This window comes from Chiloscyllium punctatum, chromosome 6 (assembly GCF_047496795.1).
Source record: "Chiloscyllium punctatum isolate Juve2018m chromosome 6, sChiPun1.3, whole genome shotgun sequence".
Classification (NCBI taxonomy): domain Eukaryota; kingdom Metazoa; phylum Chordata; class Chondrichthyes; order Orectolobiformes; family Hemiscylliidae; genus Chiloscyllium; species Chiloscyllium punctatum.
The window spans coordinates 44,879,873-44,899,798 of record NC_092744.1 but is presented as its reverse complement, the minus strand read 5'-3'; positions in this window follow the sequence as shown (position 1 = coordinate 44,899,798).

The following is a 19,926-nucleotide window of genomic DNA, read 5'->3' as shown; positions in this document are numbered from 1 at the left end:
CCTCTGGCTCTTCACCTTCACCCTTGCGGATTCCCTGCACTCTGTCAGTAACGTACTGGATCCTGGCACCAGGTAGGCAACACACCATCCTCAAATCCCACCTGTTGCTGCAAAAGCTCCTTTCAGACCCTCTCACTATTGAGTCCCCTATTATCACGGTTTTGCTTGATGTCTGACTCTTTGGCTCTGCCTCCACGGCAATTTTCAATTGGCAGACCTGTCTGCCTCTTGAACTGGCATTGTCGTCTGTCTCGACAGTTTCCAAGAGATTCAACTATTCACGAGAGGTACTTCCCCCGGGATCTCTTGGACCTGAATCATCTCTTCCTTCCTCACCGTCATCTTCCTTATTCTCTCCTCTGTTTTGCTCGGTGTAATGAACTCGTTGAAGGTTCTAGGAGAAAGTGACGACTGAAGATGCTGGAGATCAGAGCTTAAAAATGTGTTGCTGGAAAAGCGCAGCAGGTCAGGCAGCATCAAAGGAGAAGGAGAATCGGCGTTTCGGGCATAAGTCCTTCTTCAGGTTGAAGGTTCTGTCCAGAAAATTCTCGTTCTCTCGGATAAGCCCGAGGTCATCTAGTTCTTTCTTCAGTGCTGCAACATGCTCCTTCAGAAGCTGAATTTATACACACTTTCCACAGCTAGAGGAGCCAGAGACACCATCAGTGTCCCTGACCTCCCACATCATGCATGCAGCACAGTGAATCAGCTTGGCAGTCATGTCTTCACCCTCTTCAACTGTGGTGTAATCTCCTCACTCAGCCTCTTCACTGAAGACTCCTGAGCCAAAGACTTGCACTTTTCTCACCAGACACTTCCCTTGACCCCCCATTTGTTTGCTGTGACTCTGTGGACTCTTAATTAGATTAGAGGAGGCTCTTCTGTGTAGGGCCTGGGGCTTAGAACGCACCTACTTAAATAGAACTCACTGACTTTCCCAACAGCCTCTGTGCTCCGACCTCACTTCCGCCCAGCTCCTGCCACTCTCTGCTGCAAACAAAACTAGTCCTGGCAATGATGATTTTCAGCATGATGGACTGGACAAAGGGGTCTAGTATAATTGACTATTTGATCCCATTGTTCTGGAATTGAGTTGGAAGTGTGGAAATTTAGTCATGACTTACCTTAAGATTTTTAAAAAAGTAAAAGAAAAGGACATACAACCCAGGAATAATGGAGATACAAATGCTAAGGATATGATTTAGTGACGATCTGGAGAAATCCTCTGTGGATGATACTTACTCCAAGAAAGATTATGAAAAATCACATCCGTGGAGTTCCAAGAAACTTCAAGCAGAGACACTTCGAAAGAATAGGTATAATAAAAACATGCACTGTGATCTCCTATAGTTGTAGAAAGGATGGAAGCTGCTTACCATCTCCTATGAACTGTACTCCAGATGACAGACATGATGTGAGGCAAATGAAGGCACCTCTGGATGAAAAATTTGTTTATGTTTTCCCCTGTCAGTAATATACAAGAGAAAGGTTTATAAAAAAGTAACTGCAACTCATATCTGTATATGCTCATCTGCTTTTCATGTTCAAGTGGGACAATAAGTGGTGCAAAAATCATAGCTAAAGGACATTCACTAGGCACTCCTGAGCTTGAAGGTGAAAGGTTGATCTTTCTCGGTGACTCCGGAAAACAAGTCGCAAATCATCGAAGTCACCATCAAGAAGGAAACGCTTGAATTTCAACTCCCTTTGGTTAACTTGGAGAAGGAAGAAATTACAGAACAACTGCTCAACTGCTGAGGTCAGAGTTACCGGAATCATAAGAACTCAGAGCAGGAGTAGACCATCTGGCCCTTCAAGCCCACTTCGCCATTCAGTAAGATCATGGCTGATCTTTTTGTGACCTCAGCTCCACTTACCCGCTCTCTCACAAACAGTGATAACATTTTATCACAAACACCTCACAGACAAGACTTAGACTGTTTCATATAAAATTTTTCAATGAACTTCTTCACTTTTCATTTCTAATCTGTGTATGTGCGATGTGATTTATTAATCTTTGTTATGTTTTAGTAACTAATAAGCTTACTGTTTCTTTAACCCATGAAAGCCACGTTAAATTGGCTCCTGTTAAAACAGATATAAATTGGGACCGAGAAAGGTGTCCCTCGTGTTAAGTTCACCCTGTTGGGACCAGCCGAGCTGAGGTGGAGTGGAGTGATTGAATGAAGAACAACTTCTTCCCTCCCTCACCCAGGAGTATAACAATATGGGGGCATCCCATTCAGCATCATAACAAATTGGGGATCTTCAGCCCAGGACTGGTTATAATGAGCTAATTTGGCCTGTCCTTGAATGTCCTTGAAAACTCCCTACATCAACCTATACCTAGTCAGCCAAATATTCCAATCTATAAAAGTTGAAAGAGACACTCTGGTGTATGCTCAGGACTTTGAATAACTTGGCAGACACCAAGTCCAACTCCAATCAGCTTCCCACTCCTGTAATGAAGTGAGACCTGTACTGTATACCAGCAATGTTTAACAATGCTCAAATGATTTCACCAGCAGTGCCCCTGCTGTATCCCCTGAAGGATCATCAAACAAATGCAAGTCTCACCTTGAAAGCGGTGCCACAGCATTTCAGCAATACTGCTGCCAAATCACTTAAGTGGACTGGACACATTGTCTGAAATTCCCCAGGCATCTTTCCCGGCAATTCCTGTTTTGTCAACTCTCCAACGGCCAAAACTCCAGGGTGGCACAAAGGAAACGCTCCAAAGGCACTCCTTGGAGTGGCACTTTGGCATAACAACTGAGATAAGTTTGCTGTCAGCCATTCAGAATGGCAACAATTTGTCCGTAAAGCATTGCGTCGCAATTTCTTTAAGAATGAGGCAGAGCAGCAGCAGAGAGAGAAATAAAGAAATGAAAGCAAATCTAGTGCTCTGGATCTCATCACCTCATGGGATGTCCTCATCCTTGGGTTGGGCCCAAAATGTGGGTTGAGAAGCAGTCCTTTCAGACACATGAAGATCAATGTTAGAAACTTGTGATTCAACACACGTATTCCAGGAATGATTAGATTCTCTACAGTGTGGAAACAGGCCCTTTGGCCCAAGAAGTCCACACCGCCCCTCCGAAGAGAAACCCACCCAAACCCCCTACCCTATATTTACCCCTGACTAATGCAGCTAACACTTTCGGCAATTTAGCATGACCAATTCACCTGACCTGCACATCTTTGGATTGTGGGAGGAAACCAGAGCACCCGGAGGAAACCCATGCAGACACGGGGAGAATGTGCAAACTCCACACAGACAAGCGGGAATCGAACCAAGGACCCTGGCACTGTGAGGCAGCAGTGCTAACCACTGAGTCACCGTGAGAGGTGATGACTTACCCAGAAACTGCATCTTCCATGGTTTCACCTTGCTGCTTGATGTTTTAGACTGTTCAGGCTCCCACACAATACTATTAGCAGCCTCCACTAACACCTATTCTTCAGGTTTGTCTTTTCTTTTCAGTTATTCGCACTTCCTATGCCTTTTGCTCTTGGGCACCTTTCCCATCTGTTCCACTTGCTCCATGTTTTTTCTACAATACAAAACCTATCACCTACAGTACAAATTTGAATTAAAATATTAACTCTTTCTGCACTGACGCTGAGGTTCTCCACTGCTTTTATTTATTCACACCATTTGTGAAATTAGGCAACAGTTATGGATTTATTAGTAACAACAATAACATTTTGAACTTGTAGTGAGCTCTCTTCCTTCTGTATCAGAATATTGTTGCTTCAAGACCTACGCGATTCATTCCTGTACAATTCAAGATACACTCTAATTGAAAGTAAAATACTCCTTGACCCCATCTTGAAGAAGAACACAGGAGTTTCCTACATACCCTGACCAATACTATACCCTCAACAGCATCACCATGGCATTCTCTGATCATGATCACATTGATGCTTGAGCTATCACAGAGGTAACTACTCATCCAAAGTATTTTGTTGGCTGCAAGTGCAATGGGGCATTCTGAGGCAGTATATAAATGCAAGTCTGTCTTTCTGACTTTACTCCACTATGACAGACCTTACTTGACCCAGTCAATGTATAGTGAAAACTTTAGAGAAGTGTCTGTACTACACTAATGTTTTGTGGCTATCAGACTTAAGTACTTTTGATACTTGAGATGGTCCTGTTCTATCAGTTGACTTTAAAGCAGCTTGAACCAGATATTGAACAGTTCAGAGACATTTGAAGTATATTCATTGCATCAGTCAGATATTAGTTCCCCAGAATCAAAACTTTCCATACTAAATCCAAAGAGTTAACATTAGTTATCCAAAAACTTGGCTAATAACTCGTCAAACATATGAAGTCATCTCAGGAGTAGACTATTCAGCTCTCGAGTTTGCTGTACTCTTGATAACATCATGGCTGTTTTGATTCACATTCCTACTTATCTCAATAACCTTTCAATCTCTTGCTTAATGAAAATCTCTCTGCCACTTTCTTAAAAGTTTCAAGGATTCTGCTTCCAGCACTTTTTCCGGAAAGGAGTTTTAAACACTCACAGGACACAGAGAGAGAAAAAAAAATCATAGGTAATCTCTGTTTTAAATGGGAGAACTCAGATTTTTAATCAGTGATCCTTATTCCTGCAAGAGGAAAATGCTCTCCAAATTGACACTGGCAAGACTCCTTAGGATTTCAGATGTTTCAATCAAGATGCCTCTTATTCTTTTAAATTCTAGTGGATGTCAGCTGAACCAATTCAATCTTTCCTACTGGAATAAGCATCGAAGAGTTTGGTGCTGGAAAAGCTCTTCATTAGCTTTTCCTAAAAACGTCGACTTTCCTGCTCCTCGGACTCTGTCTGAGCGGCTGTGCTTTATCAGTACCACACTGTTCGACTCTGATTTCCAGCATCTGCACTCCTCATTTCCTCCAAAAAGGAGAAGCACTATTCCAGATATTACTCTGGTAAATCTTATCTGAACTGCCTCTGATGCATTGACAGCCTTCTTTCATTAAGGTGACTAATACTGTACAAAGTCGTACATGTTATTACACTATCATAAATATAATCATGTGGTGTGAATTTTGAATATTTGTTTTGTTGTGACATAGCATAGTCTTTCACCATCTTCCACCAAAAACACAATTTATCTTTTCCTCAGTTTACAACTTTCCAAAGGGATCTATTATTTTGCAGGGGATTCATTGTGTTAAAATATTCCTGCTCATCTTACATCCAATTTGTTTTGTTCTAATCATATATTACAATATTAACTTATCATCATGTTATTGCTGAGAAAAAATGCTCTGCAAAGTTGACACTGTTTGCTTTTGGATCTCTGACGGTGTCTTTCAAAACCTAGCCCCAGAGGTAAATGGGAGGATTTCAATATTTGCAAGTTAGCTGAAGGAGTGTCTCTATATTTGCTGGGAGAAATCTACAAAGTGGATTTTGGTAAGTTGTACTTTCGCCGACGGCCATTATTCTTTCTCCTATAGCACCATGGAGGAATAGTCATATCAAAAATGACTAGTTTTAAGGACTTTGCCGTGTGAGATTGATTAAACAATGCAAATTATACATTTTACTGATTTGTTGGATCAAGCGATTGTTTGTCCCTACAGATGCTTCCATTCAGTTGTAAACTTTGCAAATTCTGTAACATTGAGGTCATTTAAAACTCTGCCTTATTTGCACTTAGTCCCATTCATGTATCACTTCTGTGTTTGCAGATTTATATTGGCTCTTCACCAAACAACATATCAATTAAAATCTTTTTCTAAACCTCCTGTCTCAGTAATCTTTGCTCAAAAACCTCCAAGATGCCAGCATATCTTTGAATTCTGACTGCTTGAGTATCTTTGATTTTGATTGTTTTACTATTAATAAAGGTGCATTCAGTTGCTTAGATTCTGAGATGTAAAGTTCACTCCCTAAACTCTCTTGAATGTCTTTCTTTTTTTTGATGTTTTAATAAGTCCACCTTTTTAATATTCCCTGATATGGCCATGGGACTAATTTTGCTTGCTTTGAATGTTTTATTATGTTAAAGATTTCATATAATTATAGTCAATTGTCTGATTTCCAGTTGGGATTCAAGGCATTCTCAAGGGTTCAATCACATGACATCTGAACATTGTTGTCTGATCATATGACTTTAGATCACGTGGTAGCTCAAAATATTACTTGCCTTTCAGATTGTTCACTCTTCTGTAATTAAGCATTTTGCTGTGGTTTCATTTCAGCAGCTGTAATCCAACAGATAAATGCTGAGAGCCAAGGTGTCGCTACAGGCAGGCAAAGAAAGGAGAACTTGGTTTCATAAATATAAAAATACAAGTGGATTAAGCTTAATTTAGTTAGAAATTAATATTAAATCACTGAAATTATGCAGATGACTAATAACTGGTACTAATAGATGTAACAGTGTGAGTAGTGTCAGTTGTATATGGCAATATTACAACCTATTGTGACCCTGGAATGTATGAGCAAGTGAGAGTGGGAAACTGACTGTCCTTTGTTCGACTTCCTTGATTAATACAAGGCAATATCTGTACCAGTTAATTATTCTTTATTGTACACAATAAGGAGCCAAACACAAGGTTTTCTTAAGTGAAAGAGCAATTTCATTTCTTGCTCACCCCAAGGAAATAATAAAGACACAGCGTCAGTAAACAGCCTTTGAGTAGCCACTTACAATATTAAATGTGGATTGGGTCCAATATAAAAGAAAGATGAAAGAATATGCAGGTTAGAGTTCTTTGATTATCTTTGCGGTGTAAAGTTTAAACCCGATGCTGAGGTGGATTTGTTGCTTTATAGGGACCAGTCAGCAGTAGTAAATGTTTCAGTTATTTTGAAAGCTCCCGGCTGCCTGATTTTTATTATTTGTGGTTGTTTTCAAGGAAAGAGGTCAGTTTCGTTAAGAGAGAGAGGTAATGATAACAACTTCATTTTCAGTAGTTTCCAGAGGCTCTCAAGAACCTCTCTTGAAATATTAATTCCAGTGTGTATTTCCATGAAGTTTTTTTGATGGGTCACGTCCAATATTTTGCACTTGTTAGTATCTTTCAGAAACTGTATTAGGTTTCCATGGTTGTCTGGATTGTAGAGTCCCATTTGCATCGCCCTGCAAACAATGGTGATTCTTTTGTTATCTCACATCCAACTTAAAGTGGTTTTGTATTTTAAGCTGTTTCCTTTGTCTCAATTTAGCTTGTCGTAGACCCAATTAATTAGATATTTTAAGAAATGTATCTTCAAAAGTACTGGTGACAAGCCCCATGACAAGCTACAATTACACACCTTTAGCTTCTCAAAACATCAGCAAAATATAAGTGTGATATTATGGCACATAGGCAGAGGCATTGGCCATTCAGCTGCTTAAACTTGCTTTTCTGTTCATTTAGACCATGGCAGATTGGTATCTCAACTCAATTTATCTTCCTTCTTTTCATGTCCCTGAATACTTTTATTTTGTCTTACTAAAATCAATCTCTCTCAGTTTTGAAGCTTTCAATTGCTTTTAAGGGGTGATTTCTATTCTGCTTTGTATGAAGAATTGCTTCCTGACGTTACCCCAATATGGCTACAATTTTATGGTAATATCCCTTTGCTCTGGGTTGCCCTACCACAGGAAATTGTTTTTTCTCCCTCTACTTATCACATCTTAAAGTTGTCTTAAATGCATATATTCATGATACAGTAAGAGTGGAGAATCTTTTGCCTTGTAGGGGCCATTGACACATGAACAAAATCAGTCAAGCACTGTGCAGAAAAAGAAATGTAATGTTTTAGGCAGAAAACTGAAATGATTCTCTTACTGGCTGTTTTAATGCAGAGGCTGAGGTTGTTTAGCCTCAATGAGCCTTCTGTCAGAAGACAATGGAAATGTTGCTACTTGAAATTGTTGTTGCAAATTATCATCGGTTTGATCTGGGATGCAAACAGTTTGAAAGGAACAGTTTGCAGTATGTGATTCCGAACAGGAATCCAATTCTCAGTGCATATCTTCTGACGTTTGCAGTCAGTGACACATGGAGCTGGTGGAATTCCAGGAGAGGTAGGTTACTGTTCACTGTTCTTTGCAGTTCTATGACTTCAAGTTGAAGGTTTTCAGGTACATTGACAGCCTCAATATTGAATTGTGTAGCAAAGGTTTTTTGTTCCTTTTCTTTCATTTTTAAGTTGTTTCATCTTTTGGGAATGAAATCATGCACAAAATCTCTAAAGCAAATTTGCACACTCCTCTATTGTTGCAGGTTTTTGTCCCTGAAGGGTAGGAAAATGCACGTTCTTGCCCTTTTCTACCTGCATTTTTCGCACTTGTAACTTGGCTTGAAATAATTTCACATTTCACAGAAGGGAAATAAGAACCTAGTTACACCGTTGCAATTTGACATTGAGCTCAGGCAAATACAGCATAATGTCGACCATGAATGCCAAGTCACATGGCCTCTTGTGCTTGCTTATCTCAGCAACAGGTTTTCCCTTGGTCTCCATCAAAATCTTCGCTTCAGTCTTCTTTCCAGGAAACATACATAAGTATACACCCTAGCTCACTTCACAATAGTAGAGTAAATTACTGTATGCTGATTCAAGGTCTTTTGATAATTCTTTAAGTTGGCAACAGTTTAGAGCTTAATTTTTAATAAACATGATTCTACTTTTGATGTTATGTCGCACAGTTACATAGACTGTGTGCACAGATTCTCTTGATGAATGTAGCAAGAGTCATACAATCAGCTCACTCTGATCAAGGTTGAGCTGGTTTATTTCTTTCTTGACTACAGTTAGGTAATCCTTTCGGAGATCCAAGCATGGCTGGAGCACCATCTTAGTGGTAAGACAGCTTACCATTAACTAAATGATAACTAAAGCCTCTGCACTATCAGTGAAGCTCAGTCAAAAATACCTTTCCCTTTGTTGGTGCAGTACAAAAAAAACCAAATCCTCTCTAACTTCAAACTCTATTGTAATTACCTGATCATCAGTTGGCCTGTTTTTGTCAGGTCTGTTGTCTCATTGATAGCCAGAGAACAGCATTGGAAATTAGCTGCAGAACCATGCATAGATTTTTAATGTCCTGAGCTAAGTCATTCATCTGATCTGACAAGTTCTGCAAGAGAAACTGACACTCTGAAATAATGGGCTGACTCTCCAAAATAAATTTTGCCTGATTTTAGTTTTGTTGCGTGTTTTGAGATTTCTCGTGGTGCAGGGAACCTTGACCCCACTTCAGGTGCCCTGTCCTCACAAGGAGAAGGGTGGTGCGAGGAGACACCCAGCTAGAGGTGTTACCACATGTAGACTGCTGAGCAGTTTCCACACAGGACACTGAAGAACTAGCTGGGTCTTCCACCTCCATTCTGCCTGCCCCCCGTCCCTGGTTGTCAAAGCCGAAAAGGGTCAACTTGCCCTTCAGCATTTCTGTCCTGTTTAAACTCAAGTGCGTCCAAGGTTGCCCCATCCAACCTTCAAGGAAAATGGGCTCCGCAGTCCACCTCAACTATGGAGCCAGGAATGTAGATGTGGTGCCTATACATCATCTGAGATGTAGTGTGAGGGAGAGAAGGAAGGAATTCTATTGAGGGTTCTTTGGTGGCTGGTGTGAAGAAGACTTTTTTGTGAATAGCAGTTTTTCCATCGATATCCATGGCATGAGCTTTGCCGCATTGTTTGCATGTCTCTTTGTGGATGTGTTAAACACATTTTCACACTATTGGACAGTGGTTCATGACCATGCACAGTACTCAATGGATGGAGGTCTGTGCTGAGAGCCAACAGCACTACCTGAAAACAGAGGGAGTAATGCAAAGACATCACATTGGATACTGGTGAAAACAAGTCCCTCCAAACTCAACATCACTAATGTTTATCTTCCTCTGTCCGGATAGGTGTAGAAGACAGTGACCAGCAGTGGCTGTGCCAGGGAGGATCAACATACAGAAAGCAGCAGAGCCAGGATGGCCAGGGAATATGCACCAATGTGCTGTACCTATTATGGGCCTGTGACTAATGTTGTTCCCTTTTAATATTGCTCTGAAACGTGTGTGATATATTCCCCTCTATCACAGGTTGAGTTAATTAGTCCACCCACTCTGGGCATGCTCACAGCCATAGACTTAAGTGAGGATTGTTCCCCAAAGAGTTGGATACATAGCCACTTGTGGCTGCAATTGTAGTGAGATTGCTGCATATGCTGCCCGTGGTATCTGATATGTGATTGATGTAGCACACTCACATACAGCAAGATATGTGCCCTGTAGACTGAGGACTACTTACAGTAATGCAAACAACCTGCTTGTCTGACTGCTAATTAGTACTTTGGAGTATACAGGTAAATACTAAGTGAGCAAGTCCTCAAAGGGTGAGCCAACATTCCTGAGATGCAACCTGGTCCAGTCAGTGAGCTGGGTGACTGTCCCTAGTGCATAAAGTATTTCAGTGCCTTTCAATGCAAGCCGGTTCTTTTTGAGCTACCAGGATGGATGTGATGGGTTGGCTGATTCGGGATGTCATTCATGGAGTAGGAATGGCTAGTGCCCATGGATCACATCCTAGGATATTGTTGCTCGGTGTCCAACATGGAGACTGTTTGGAGCAAACAGTGAGCCTAATCTGTCACGATCATGCTGTCGTCTTTAACATTGACTTTTCCTGACATCTAGCTTGTTTAGTAAGATGTGGGTATGAATATTAATGAGGCATGTTATGGCAATAACAAGACTTTTAATTGTCAATAATGACTGTCACCTTCTTAAAATTCATTCATGGGATGAGGACATCACTGGCTAGGTCAGAATTTATAGCCCATCCCTAAGTGCCCAGAGGGCAGTTAAGAGTCAACCACATTGTTGTTGGTCTGGAGTCACATGTACGCCAGACCGGGTAAAGGTGACAGTTTCCTTTCCTGAAGGAAATTAGTGAACTAGGTGGGTTTTTCCAACAATGGACAATGGATTCATGGTCATCGTTAGACTCTTAACTCCAGATTTTTGTTGAATCAAATTCCATCATCTGCTGTAGCAGGATTCGAACCCAGGTCCCCAGAAAATGACCTGGGTCTTTGGATCAACAGTCCAGCAATAATACCACCAGGCTCTCACCTCCCCCATCAGTTGGCATTTTGCCACTGCCTAGTAAGAATCTCACTATGCTGCTGGTGAAAAGCAGAAAAGATGAAGTCAAGATGGATCTTGCTACAACTATCATCTGATTCTGCCACACATTTCACCATGTTCCAAGTCATTTAGACCCCGATAAGATTCTGCCCAGTGTAATTTTCTCTGGAGTCAGTAAAATTGCAACCAAAATGATGCGCTCCTCCACAAATTGTCCCTATAGATCAGGCACAAGGATTCTTTGCAATAGGTCCAGTCACTATATAACAAGCTTGAGGCAACGCCATCCACCTCCTTTCTTTGTCTTGTGATATTTGTCAGAAGTCCCACAAAACCAGGTTACAGTCCAACAGGTTTATTTGAAATCACAAGCTTTCGAAGCCTTGCTCCTTTATCAGGTGAAGCCTTCACTTGATGAAGGGGCAGCGCTCTGATGTTATCCACATACACCTATCCTTGATATTCACTATTGAATGTGTTTTGTGCTGCAATCTCATTTCACCTCAGCTTTTCTCAGGAAAGAAAATGCTTTCCCACCAATCAGGCACATGGGTTTGCATTTCAGTTCAACCATTACTCATTAAAAACACAAAACTACAAATCCACTTTTTTTTCTTTCGTTTGTGATAGCCATCTTTTGTGGCCATTCTGCAGGAGGCCTTCTGAAATAGAGCTCTGCTGGTGTGCCTGTGTCGCTGGTGTTCCTCTGCTGCTGGCTCCTGTGCATTCAGGTTGCTCTCCTCCAAGGGGTTCCATTGCTGCTTCTCTGCTTTCAGGATGGTTTCCTTCAGTGTGATTTTGTGCTGCTTCTATGCACTTGGTTTCCAAGCTTTTAAGATCACTGAGCAATGTCACAGTTTCCACTTTGAGATTTAACAGGCGTTCGAAGGCAGATGCTTGCTCCTGCATCTTGCCGAGGGCAAGCTGGCCAGATCATATCTGGCAATGAGCTTGATTCAGCCCATGGACCAGAGCACACCCAGCTAATTTTTAACTTGTATGAAAAAAAATTGTCATAATTAAACCATCTTCATTTAATGGGAAAATACAACTACAAAAATTCCAAATTTATTTTTGTCAAGAAGCATTATGAATGAAATAGTTACATTTCCTTAAAAGATTAGATACATTTAAACACTGCTCTATCTTTCGGGGAGCTGTGGTTATTGACATTCACTATTCTTTGATTTTGTTTGCTTCATTAAGTTTAACAAACAAAGTGGAAAGATTCTTGATTCTTCAACTTTAAGAGGCACTGCTTCATTGAAGCAATCCTTTGCAAATTTCCAATCAGAACTGGTCTGTCAGCTGTATTGCACCACATTAATGTTAAGCACTTTTCCCACAGGAAGGATAAAAGGAAAAGCAGATCAGGAGGTTGCTATCACTTGGATAACTATTTGGACAGAGGCCCTAAATCTGACAAAACAAAAGGAATAGTTCAGCACATAGGAGGCTTAGAAACAATTCTATTTGTTTTTGTTAATAAAGCTATTCTCCCTTTCCAATTTAAGAAAAACTTTTCATTTTTGAGTAGTTTCAAAATGAGCACAACAGCATCTGGTCAGAATTCTTGTCTCAGTAAGATGGCTGCCTGTAGTGTGACTGTGCCTCATGGTAGAGGTCACATGCCTACAGCAGACCAGGAAGGACATTTGTACATGATTGCATTTCAATCCAAACAGAAATGGCTATAACATACATGGAACAAAGACAAACAAAAAAGGAAAATGATACTTGAAAGAGTAAAATGAAGTGAACCTAACAACACAGCAATAGAATTCTACATTACAAGGAGAGTAAACAGATGTGAAAAGAGTTCCATTCTTGCCTTAGTTCCTGCTGCACTATGATAAAATGTCTAAAGACATTTAAGGCTATAAAATGACATTCACTAATTTCCAGTTACAGACAACTTATCATAGCAGATCAGCCAGCTGTTGTACACCCCACTTGGTTTTCTTATTCACAGACTTCAAAGGAAAGGAAATTGGATGAGGTGAATAACAGGTGGATAATTTGCCAGCACTGGTTTTCTGTCTGCATTCAAACTGAGAATTTGTCCCATCAAAATGTCATTTACAACAATTAAGTCTCTAATCATTCCATAGAAATATTACAGGTAAATATCAGTTCTTGTCTCAAACTCCAGTCCAATTTTTGGCACTTATCTTTAAGATGTCAATTCAAAATTGGATCAAAATACCAGTAAGTTGACCATCAGATTTGTTGGATTATTGAGAAACATGCAGTGAGACTATTATAAAATAATTTTATTAAAACAAATCCAGGCTTATGTTTTGCTCTAGTTACTTTCATGAGTCCTCTCCTCGATTAATTGAAACATTGATGGAGCATTGAATATGGAAATTGATATTTTTTACTTTTGGATGTGAGTATATCAATTTTCCGCATGGTACCATTAAGAATGTAAATGAACAAGAGCTGATTCTGCAAGAAAATAATTTTGCACTTGATTTGTTGCATCTGAGTAATCTCAAAATGCCCTCTGCAGTTTTACTTGTCCTAAAATCATCAGGAAACGGATTGGAGAACAGTGGAAAAAAAAGCTTCTACAAGCTGTGTTACAGTCATCATGGTCCCCAGTCTTTTGTGTCAAAGAACAAAAACTCTTCAGTATCTCAGAGTGTCAGCAAGTGTCAGGCCAGCAGTGCAACAAAACTTGAGAAAATTCCATGCGCAAAGAAAAGTTTAGAGGTACCAAATAAAATGTCAGTGACATAGCTTTGTTTAGTCTGTTAAAGCACCTGTCTTGAGCAGAATTGTCAAATGAACGTGACATATAATGGACTGGAAGGACAGAAATGCGTGACCTCTTTAGAAGCCCTTAATGACCTTGGCAAAATGAACAGATGCCTAAGGGGTTGGTTAGTTCTGAAGCATGGCTCATTAAAAAGTGGGAGGAATTGTTTCAGTTCAAATAAGGGTCATCTGTCGCTATGCCACTTATTATTTAAATAGTTGGCCTAAGCTTTAGAATTAATCCTTCAGGAAATTAATTCCTTAATTAAAATTAATTCTTTACAGTGCTAACACTAACGGTTACCATGTTTAGAGAAAGAAATGTAATTCAAAAAATATGCCTTGATAATGAGTGTGAACTGCACTAAATTACTGTGTTGTGAATTATTTTACTGAAACCTGGCTATGTAATTGAAATATTACGAGAAAAAGCCTACTCATTTTATTTTGTTGTAGATGAGTAGCGCTTTGTTGGTATAATCTGTCTGCACAGCCATCTCTCCTCCCCAAATGCAAAATTGCATCTGCATGGGTGAATAAGGGCTGATGAGACTGTTCACACTAATTCCTGAAGAAGATGCTAGCTGTGCACTCGGATCTACACAACTAAATGTAAGCTGCATTCATTTTACATATTGAAAATGCTTTTTGATGCTGTTGCTATGCTCTATTCTCAGCTGAATGCGCAGACTGTTATTTGTGCAGCTGCTGCTATGTAATCAGAAAACAACACAAACATGAAAACTGATTTTAAACCAGGATCTGGAATTGGGCAGAAGAATGAGCAGCAAATCCCCCTGACCTCAATAGTGTGAGACACAGACTACTTTGCATCTCATCGGCACCACTAATGCAGCTGTTCTCAGTAATGGCAATAGTGGGTTCACAAATAAAGAAGCAGAATTTGGTGCAGCAGCCGTGAGTGAAGGGACTGTCACAAGTATTTGGGCTTTCTGGAAGATTTCACATTTGGAAATCAACACAGAGGGACCTAAGTTTGCACTGTGGAGTGACACCCACAGGGAAGCAATAACATTTTCAAAAGAAAGCCTTACTGTTTGGGTTTCCTCTTATCGCTGATCTTCTCTTTACTTCTTACAGCTGATGGTAAAGCCACTGCATCTTGGGTCCGATAACGTCACCAAATCTCCACCTGCATATTTGAAAGTATTGCAGACTCCAAGCAGGTGACTCTACAGCTTCCTCAGAAGAGCAAGGCATCTGTAGGTGAGTCAACAAACTACTCACTTATTCAAATTCTATCAGAGGACGTGATTAAAATAGCCAGTTTTGGTTATCCTTCCTCCTTCCCTGTGAGGAATCACCTGCCCTTCCGTCACCTATAACTCCATTTGTATGGCTAAGGTCAAGGTGTTCATGTGAGCAAAATAGTAGTTGGATTCTTCAGAAACTAGATGAATAAAAATTGGCCTCATGTTTGTGTTGTTTTCTGATTACACAGCACGAGCTGGGCAACATTGAAGTCACTACATTTGTCCTCAGCACATTTTAGTCAGAAGAAAAGAATTTGTTAAGATTTCAATTCCACTAATCTCTACCAAAAGGTGCCGTACTTCCTGGTCTGCCTTACATATAACTCAAGAGCCACAGCAATATGGTTGACTCACAAATGCACTCTGAAAGGGCCCAGTAAGTCACTCTGTTTTTTTCAAATACTATGAAATCTCAACAAAGAGGTGAAATCAGACAGATCATCCGGCATTGACCGAGGCAATCAAAAAGACAATGACAAAAACAGCCCATCAACTGTGCAAAGCCCCCTTACTAACATCTTGGGGCCAAAATTAGGAGAGCTGTCTCACAAGCTAGTCAAGCAATACTCTGACAAAGTTATACTCACGGAATCATACCTTACAGACAATGTTCCATACACTACAATCACCATTCCTGGATATGTTCTGTCCCACTGGCAGGACAGATCTAGCAGATGTGGCAGCACAGTTATATACAGTTTGGAGGAAGTTTCCCTTGGTGTCCAAAACATTGACTCCGGACCCAATGAAGACTCATAGCTTCAGGTCAAATATGGGCAAGGAAACCTCCTGCTAACTATGACGTACTATCCTCTCTTGGCTGATGAATCAGCACTCCTCCATGTTGAACAACACTTGGTGGAAGTGTTGAGTGTGGCAAGGGTGCAGAATGTATTCTGGATGGTGGATATTAATATCCTTAATATCCACCACTTGGCATCAGTACTGCTGATTGAGTTGGTTGAGTCTTAAAGGACATAGCTGCTAGACTGGGTCTGTGGCAGGTGGTGAGGGAACCGACAAGAAGGAAGAAAATACTTGACATCATCCTTACCAATCTGCCAGCTGCAGATGTATCTGCCCATGACAGTATTGGTAAAAGTGACCACATCACAGTCCTTGCAGAGATGAAATCCTGCCTTCACATTGAGAATACCCTCTACCATGTTTTGTGTTACTATCACCATGCTAAACTTTGAACAGATCTAGCAAATCAAGACTGAGCATCCATGAGGTGCAGTAGATCAGCAAAAGGAGCAGAATTTTACTCCAGCACAATCTGTAACACCATGGCCCAGCATTTTCCCAACTCAACCATTACCATTAAGCCAGGGGATCAAGCCTGGTTCAACGGCAAATGCAGGAGACCATGCCAGAAGTAGTCGGGCATACCTGAAAATGAGGTGTCAACCTGGTAAAGCTACCAAATAGGGCCATAATAGTTGTACCAAACAGCATAAACAGCAAGAGATAGCCAAAGCTAAGCAATCCCTCAACCAACAGATCAGGTCGAAACTTTGCAGTCCTGTAGCATCCGGTCATGAATGGTGGTGGACAATAAAACAATTCAGTGGAGGAGAAGGCTGCACAAATTTCCTCAATAATGGAAGAGCCCAGCACACCACTGCAAAAGATATGGCTGAAGCATTTGTGATGATCTTTAGCAAGAAATGCCAAGTGGATGATTCATCTTGGCCTCCGCTAGTGGTACCCAGCATCACAGTTGACAGTCTTCCTTCAGTTCAACTCTCTCCACATGACATCGAGAAATAGTTGGAGACATTGGATGCTGTAAAGGCGATGTCCTTGACAACTTCCCAACAATAACACTAAAATCCTGTGCTACAATACTTGCTGCACCACTGTTCCAGTACAGCTATTACACCGAACAATATGGAAAATCGCTCAGGTATGTCCTGCAAACAAAAAGCAGGAAAAATCCAATCCAGCCAATCACCACCCCATCAGTCTACTCTCAATGACCAGTAAAGTGATGGAAGGTGTCATCAACATTGCTATCAAGCAGCATCTGCTCAGCAAATACCTGCTCAGTAACACCCAGTTTGTGTTCCTCCAGGACTAATCAGCTCCTGACCTTATTACTCCCTTGGTTCAAACATGGAAAAAAGAGCTGACTGTCAGAGGGGAGTCAAGAATAACAGCCTTTAACATTAACGTTGACAAAGTGTGGCATCAAGGAGCTCTAACAATTTCAGCATGGAAATGAATCAATCGAAATCGGGGGCAAACTCTCCACTGATTGGAGTCATACCTGGGGCATTGGAAGGTGGTTGTGGTTCTTGTTGCTGGTCAGTCATTTCAGCTCCTGGACATTTCTGTAGGAGCTCCTCAAGGTAGTAACCTAGAGCCAACCATCTTCAGCTGCTTCATCAATGACCTTCCCTCCATCAGAAAGTCAGAAGTGGGGATGTTCGTTGATGATTGCACAATGTTTAGCACAATTGCGACTCTTCGGATATTCAAGCAATCCATGTACAACTGCAAAAACACCTGGATAATATCCAGGTTTGGACTGCAATGTATCAAATAATAGTCATGTCACACAATTCCAGGCAACAACCTTTCAACTCTCCAAAGTCTGTCCAAAATTTACAAAGCACACGACAGGACTGCGATGGAATACTCCCCACTTGCCCAGATGAGAGCAGCTCCACCAACACACACGAAGCTTGACACCATTGAGAATAAAGTAACCCATTTGATTGGCACCACAACCACTCCCTCCACGACCAATGCCCAGTAGCAGCAGTGTGTACTATCTACAAGGTGCACTGCCAAAGATAGTTAAACAGCACCTTCCAAACCCATGTCCACTTCATATAGAAAAATAAGGGCAACAGATACATGGGAACACCACCCATGGTGAGTTTGCCTCAAAGCCACTCACTATCCTGATTTAGAAATACATCATTGTTCATTCATTATCTCTGGGTCAAAATCCCAAACTTTTCTCCCTAAGAACCTTGTGGATCACTACAGCAGTGATTCAAAAAGGTAGCTCACCACCACCTTCTCAAGGGCAACTATGGATAGCAAGAAATGTTGGCCAGCCAATGACATCCACTTCCCATGAGTGAATAGAAAGAGATTGTCTGAAAGGGCCTAAAAGTGAAGGAACTTATCAATGTTCACAGTTTGCCTTGCTTATGCAGAAAAAGTACTGAGATTCATGATGCCCCTTGTGAAACCATCAAGTAAGTTTCAATACCTTCCAGGGACAAAGAATAACGATGGGAATGGAAGATGAGGCAGGTTCAGGACAAAATGTACGATTCACTTCCATGCTGAAACACGAAGGCACAGCTCTTCTAAAAGAACGAAACACCCAAGAAAATTTATGAATTGATTTTTAAACTTTATAGAAATGGACAAATGTTTTACCTTATGCCTGTTTTCACAAGTCTCTGATCTAAGAATTTTGTATGTTCTGTATTATTAAAAATTAATAGATTCCCACAAACCACACTCCTGACTGACTGTCTGATGAATAGCTGTTGAGACATGGTCAAAATGTTAGGATTGAGCACATCCTAAATTCCTGAAGAGTAAACATAAAAGGTACAAACAATAAAAGAACATTCTGAGGTATGAATTCCACATTCTTCAGTGTCAATACTGACAACCAGCACAAACAAAAAGCTGCTTCTCCAAATGCTTAACTGTCAATACAGAGAAAATAAAGATCAAAAATGTTGACCTAAACAAATAGGAAAATGGTTGATTTCCCCATGAAGTGGGTAACGAAGCTACTTTACTTTGAACAAATAATGCAGACAAGACAATGGATTCTAACTAAGCAAGACTAGAAGACCTCATGTCAAGCCACCTATTTATGATTCTGGCCTTATCAAGAACTCAGAAAGTTAAAAGTATAGAGAATGCATGCATATGAAACCATCACAGCCACCTCATTTGAAACTAAAAACAAAGAAAAACTTTTGCATCCCTGCAGCAGCAACAATTTGCACAATATATATATCCCTTTAATGTTGTGAAACATCCCAAAGTACTCAACAGGTGCATTATAAAACACAATGTGACACCAACCCATACAATAGCGTCAGACAGGTGGCCGAAAGATCGTGTTCATAGAGAAGTGTTTGAAAGAACATTTTAAATGGACAGAAGAAGAAAGAAGAATTCAAACGTGATTACTGTCCTGACAATTGAAAGAGAAAGAAAAGTATTATTAGTGTGATCTTTGCATATGGCAATCAGCAACAAATATCTTCTGTTGTACAACATAAGGAATTACGGAAAATCTTTTTTTTCTGATATCTGTTTAATTTAATTGGATTATGCAGCCAGGTAAAAACAATGACTGCAGATGCTGGAAATCAGATTCTGGATTAGTGGTGCTGGAAGAACACAGCAGTTCAGGCAGCATCCAAAGTAGCTTCGAAATCGACGTTTCGGGCAAAAGCCCTTCATCAGGAATAAAGGCAGTGAGCCTGAAGCGTGGAGAGATAAGCTAGAGGAGGGTGGGGGTGGGGAGAAAGTAGCATAGAGTACAATGGGTGAGTGGGGGAGGGGATGAAGGTGATAGGTCAAGGAGGAGAGGGTGGAGTGGATAGGTGGCAAAGGAGATAGGCAGGTAGGACAAGTCCGGACAAGTCATGGGGACAGTTACTGAGCTGGAAGTTTAGAATTAGGGTGAGGTGGGGGAAGGGGAAATGAGGAAACTGTTGAAGTCCACATTGATGCCCTGGGGTTGAAGTGTTCCGAGGCGGAAGATGAGGCGTTCTTCCTCCAGGCATTTGGTAG